Genomic DNA, 6,744 nt, shown 5'->3' on the forward strand with positions numbered 1-6,744 from the left:
ATAGTCACGTATTGCCGCGGCACTAGCGTAGCGAGGAGCCTTAAGCTCCTCGCCCTTCCTCACCCTTTCTTAGAATCATTAAGAATAAGAATAACAATCATTATACTATCTACGAACTGTAGCTACGTGATATCCCCTTGTGTAACCAACACTAATTAGTGGTTAACTTCACTGTTATACCACAGAACAGCTAGGTCTTTTACTAAGAAGAGACGAGCTACTATACTAGTGCTACTTGTGCTAGAGAAAGCTGTCTTTTAAGGTTAGAACTGGTCCTAAACCTTAAATAGAACTCTTCTACGAATCTAAGGATCTAAAAGGCTAGAACTGGTCCTAAGCCTTTCCCAGATTATAGATTCTTGCGTCTATTACGCAGAATAACACGCTTTATAAGTCTTCGCGATTTAAGGCTAGAACTAGTCCTAAGCCCTATAATCGTAGATTCTTATTATAAACGCGTACCAAATAACAAATATACGTTATAAACGCGTACCAAACGATAATCCCTATACTAATAACATCTCCCTCCCTCTAAAGATATAACTATGGCTATTCTAAACAACTGGAGAGACTCCTTACCACTAGGGGTAGCTATATACGCGAAACTTATCGATAAAAATTGGGACGAATTTACTATTAATATAACAACTTATACCGCAAAATAAGTTAACGGCTTTCTCCTACACCGTATTATATTTTACCAAAGTAGATACTACGCCGATTTACAGCTATAGGAATATTTTAGGGAGGATTTTATTGGATGGACTGCCGACACCTGGGCACTTAGCAATATTTATATTATTTAGGATTTTTAAGACTTCCTATAGGAGAATAAAGTGTTTGTACCTATAAACGGGGGTATTATTAGAGATAATATTTAGCAAGTCCTTAACGTAGAAGAAGAGCATAAATAGACTCCATAAGAGATTAAGCACTAAAAGAAGTTTAACTCTTAAGGGAATCCTAATAACGGATAGCTATAAGCAACACTATAGACAACCTTAGGCTATTAAACACCTTAAGTTCCTCAGGCTACCGTATCTTAACCCATGCCTTAAGCTCCGCAATAAGCTCCAAAGCAATCTCCGCAGCAACCTCCGCAGCAACTTCTGTAAAAACCTCTACAGCGACCTCCGCAGCAACCTCCGCAACTACTATAGTAATAGCAGCCGCAGTAACCGCAGCAGCTATACATATATATACTACCTAAACCAGCTATACCTAGTATGGAGTAAGGACCTAGGCAAGGACCTAGATATAGTAAGAAGGTGGCTATAATTATAGAGATCTACATAGACAATAAGTTGTTTATAGCTTGCTAGGGAGTTCCCGCCTCCCTTAATTGTTATACGGGAGAAGGAACACCCCAGTTAAAGAGTATATACTACCTTCTTTACGGATCGCCGCTACTACAATTAAGGTTAAGGCTAAAGCTATAACCGAATTAACCTCCGCAAGAACCTCCGCAGTAATTTCCGTAAGAACCTTTGTAAGAACCTAGACCTACAAACAGCATCTTTAATTAGCAGCAACAGTTATCCATTTCTCCACAAACATTTAACAAGCTTTAGAAGATTTAGCGTAAAAGATTCCAAAACTTTTGTGGTTCCTAAGGTAGCTATAGAGGTAGCTACCAACGTAATCCAGATAGGAAGTTCTTGTGGAGGGTACTATAAAAAGAGAATGATATAAGGGGGAGGTAGTTAGAACGGTATAGTTACGGAAGTAACCTACAAAAAGAAGAATTGCCAGAAGGCTTATACCTATATTACTGTTATAGGATACCCCGTAACACCTTATACGCGCCTACCTATTTCCACCGCAACATTTGCAATATCCAATCTGCAATACCCGCAATATTCAAAATATCCGTAATATCTATAGCAATATCCACAATATCCGTAACGATATCCGTAACGCCTACGAACCAACCCTATAATAAGACTCCGTGCCGATCTGCCTATGGAACTGACCCTACACTGGTACCGCACTACCATATAACAACGACTATAAGTACCGCACTGTACTGCTATATACCATCGACAAACTAATAGCGCCGCTATGCCTACTATTACGATACTAATCGCGCTGATACGCCTGCGATCTACCAACCAAATAATCGTGCCTGTACGCCTGCGATCTACCAACCAAATAATCGTGCCTATACGCCTACGATTAACCGACCGACTAATAGACAAGCTCTATGCCTAACCACTATCACTACCGCCGCTAGTACCGTACTACTACCTAAATAAACTTTTGCTGCTTCTACCTATAGCTAAACTAACACCTTACTGCCTTTTTACAGCGCCATAAGCACAAAAGAAGAACTGCTAGAAGATGGCTATTAAGGCTGTTAACGATTCCGCTAGCCTAGATAGGCTTGCACTTATATTGCTCGTTTTTTTTATTTAAGATTTACCACTTAGTCAACCACCATTTCTTTAGCAAATTTTGGGATAGCGAGACTTATATTACAACAGCAATAGTAAGTAAGGAGGATTAATATCCGTTACGCTAGTCAAGCGGTATTTATATATAGATGGCAACCACAAAAGAAGAGTTGCTAGTGTTGGGAATAATATTACGTATGGTTATATAGTCACGTGTTGCCGCGGCACTAGCGTAGCGAGGAGCCTTAAGCTCCTCGCCCTTCCTCACCCTTTCTTAGAATTATCAAGAATAAGAACAACAATCATCATACTATCTACGAACCGTAGCTACGTGATATCCCCTTGTGTAACCAACAATTATCCTAATAAAAGCCTAAATATAATACTATAGTAATTTAGATAGGCCGCCTAATGCAATAGTATTACTAGATACATAATTATTCTTATTAAAGACTAGTATAAGGGCGCTCTTGCGGATATTATACCGCTAAAGTAAAAGTCTTAAAAACCTATAGCCCCTCTATCTACCCAACTTAGTTATAACTTTACTACTACTAAAATAGCGATATAGAAGAATAGGGCAGCGGATTTCGCCAGCAATCTAGCTTTATTTATTATAATTAATAATATTATTATCTCGCAGGTATCTGATTAGGAGAAAAAGGATTAAATACTTAATAAAAATATAATATTATTAGCCCTGCCAATTAAGTATATAAAAAAATAGAAAAGGGTAAAGACTAATATAGAGAAATGGGCGGTACTTCTAAATATATTATATAAGCTTATAAATAAAGCTACTAAATATCTACGTAATATTCTACTTAAGCTATATAAGGAGACAAGTCCGTTATCTAGAGGCCAATGTTATTACTTTAATTATAATAATTTATTATAGGCTTATAAGAAGTATAATAATATTATATTATATATTAGGAATATTATAAAAAACAAGTACCTAAAGGATCTATTTATAAGTATTAAAACATAGATTAAAGGATGGCTTAAAATAATATATTAGGATATAGTTTAGAGTCTAATTTCTAGTTATATTATATTTAATAATTAAATCCATATGCTCTATATCTAACCTCTACTAACCTATAAGGGCCTTAAGCAGATATTACCTAAATAAAATTATAGCTTTTTAGGAAATAAAGTAGACGCGCTTATCTACTTTATTTATAAGGAAGAAACGTAATACTCTAGCTGTAGTGTTTTATAGGCTGCGTTATAATCTAGTAGGCGTATTACTATGTCTAAAGGTACTAGAAGTACTAGCCTTAATTAACCGTTATAAACCAAAGTATTACAGCCCTTATAGCTATTATTAGTATCTAGCTTATAAAGGGATATAACTAAGTCTTAGATATCTTAGCCTATATTAACTTAAAACTTATAGGCAAACTAGTCCTAGACTACGTATACTACTATACCTTAGTTATTTTAATAGTTTAACGTTTAACACCTATATACTCTAAGCCAGTTTCTTTAGCTAATTCTCCCCTTTAGTACTGTACTAGCTAGTAGTATAACCTTAAAAAAAACGTAGAGACGTTTATTTACTAATATTAGTAGTAATATAAGTATAAATAGGCTGTAGCTAAAGCGGCGGATATTAGAGCTTATAGCGCAGCATTAGGTTTCAGCCCTTAAAGCAATCTGGATATTAAAGCTTATAGCGTAGTATTAAATCTAAATCCTTAGGGCAGTTTAAGTATTAGAGCTTATAGTATAACACTAAGTCTTAACTTTTAAATAAGCTTAAGGTTTAATATTTATAATATAGCACTAGATCTCTAATTAAAAAAAATTCTAAAGTTTAAGATCTATAGTATAGCACTAGTTTCTAGGTAGTAGGAAATCCGGAAATCTATAATTTATAATATAGTATTAGATTTCCGCTTCTAGAGAATCCTAAGGCTTAGGATTTAAGTTATAATACTAAATTTCCACTCTTAGAAAACTCTAAGGCTTAGAGTTTATAGGCTAATACTTAATCTCCGCCCTCTAAACTAGGCGTAGTTTAAAATTCGCATGCTAATACCTAATCCCCGCCTTCTAAATTAGGTATAGCTTAGAATTTATAGTCTAATATTTAATCTCTACTTTTTAAACTAGGTGTAGCTTAAAACTTATGGCCTAGGGGACTTTATAAATAGGGGGCTATAAGGACACGATTATAAAGAAGACAAATCCTTAAGGAGGTAAGGCCTTTGGGATTGTGGAGACTATATACTACAGGCACGTGCTTTTAGTATATAACTGGCAACTATCTAAGGGGTGTTTGGGGGTTATCCTAAAGGCAACCCGAGGTGACTATAATAATATCCCTTACACTTACCTTTTCCTAGCGTAGAGATAACGTTTATACTATTAGGTGGCAGCTGTTACTATTACTACTCTAGGTACTATTACCACTAATATCCTAGCTTGCTACAATTTTTACAATTCCCCTTAGGTTAAACCCCTAGCGGTATTACTTCGCCCTACTATTAAGTCGCTAGCGGTGGTTTTAGAGTTTACTTTCCCTAAGTTACCTAATAGGGTAGTTTTTATATTAAGGTTATAGCGTGCCTGTTACTCCTAGCTTATAGGGCGCTTACGCTCTTCTAGTTTTTCTTTAATAGGGCAGCTAGAGAAACTAGCTAATTTTAAGTTTATAAAAATTCTTAATAGTTAGTAACTGTAAGCTGTAGTTCTAACTATAGCTTTATAAATAGATGTATTACTAAATGCTTTATATTATAAGAAGGGTTCATTTATACTTTTAAGGAGGTTAGGTAAGTAGTAAACTTATTTATAGGTTAATCGGTTTGCTATATTGCCCTTATATAAATTAAGGCTATATAGAGTTCTTAATTAATAGGACTCTTAATCTAATTAAGTAGGAATTTTATAAGATCTTTTTAGGTAAACTATATATCTAAATAGTTATCTTTATATTATAGCCAAAGGGTTCTATTAATCCCCTTTATATATTATATAGTAAACACAACTCTAGTATCTTTATTCGCGGAGGCGTTGGGTTTTAGGCGGAATATTAGCTTTAAGCTATTACGGAAGTCTTAGCGCTTTTAAATAGTTTTACCATTATATAGAGAAATCTTCTTTATTTTAACGGCTCGTTTTAATAGAGCGCCTATTATATTAATAGCCTTTTTCTTAAGGTTTAGATATATTAAGCTACTATTTAAGTACTCTAATAGGATACTCTAAGGTGGTAGATCTAGGTTAGGAGTAGAAGTTAATATTACCTTACTATATTAACGCCGTCTTAGTATTTCCACCTCTTTCCTAAGCAACTATAGTTTTCCTTACTCTAGGAGTTATAGCTTCTTATTCCTTAGCCGTTGTATTTTTTCCTATATAGTGTTCTTACCTATAGCTTTTAGTTCTATTTAGGATATAAGTTTACTCGCATTATTCTAGGGCCAATCCCTAGACTTAATACTACGTACTATACTAGCGTTACACCCGCGTCTCGCTATTAGGTTAATAGGCTATAATATAGTTAATAAATATAGGTCGTCTTCTTGACGGAGGACTGCCGCTATGTAATTATGGCCTTATAGACCACTATATTGCTAGGCCGCTACCCTTAAAAAGGGAGGAGAATTTAGAACTATTAGGACGCCAAGGCCCTAAGGGTATATAGCAACGTAATAATAGTAGTGGAATGCAATAGGTATCTGGTTCTTAATAAAGTAAAACTATAAAACTAAATTCTGCTGTTCTCTAGTACGGGGTAACTACGTTTTATAGGCGCCTTGCCTATGCCTTGCCTGCGCTAAGCTAGTTACGGCAAGTGCGTCTCTATAGCCTAATACTTCCCGCTTATTTTAATTAATTGCTTAATACCTAAATTATATTATTATTTTTATAAATATTATAGTTATAGGAAATGTTATAACTATTATAGCAAGGATATATATTATAATCTTTAAAAATAATATTGCGAATATTGCTAATATTACTAATATTGCTAATAGGGCCCTAGGCTAGTGTAGAGAAGTATATATAAGCAAATTAGCGGATTTAGCTAAAATGGCCTAGGACTAGCCCTAGGCTAGCCCTTACTACTCTCCCGTTTTCCTAACGTAGACGCTACTATAACTAGAGTACCTTAACCCCTAAATATAGGCAGAACTAAATAATATAAACTCTTTAGACGCTAAAATATATTCTATTAACTTTATAGAACTTAACCTTATTAATAAACTATTATGGGCAAACTGTATAGCCCTTTTTTTTATAGGAGTACTGTAAAAAGATAAAGGACGTTACTAGCCTATCCCATACGCGGCTGAGAAAGGCGCAATAAAAAAGTGGCCCGTGTGCGAACACCAAA

Source organism: Cenococcum geophilum, assembly GCF_001692895.1.
Source record: "Cenococcum geophilum 1.58 unplaced genomic scaffold K441scaffold_39, whole genome shotgun sequence".
Lineage (NCBI taxonomy): Eukaryota > Fungi > Ascomycota > Dothideomycetes > Gloniales > Gloniaceae > Cenococcum > Cenococcum geophilum.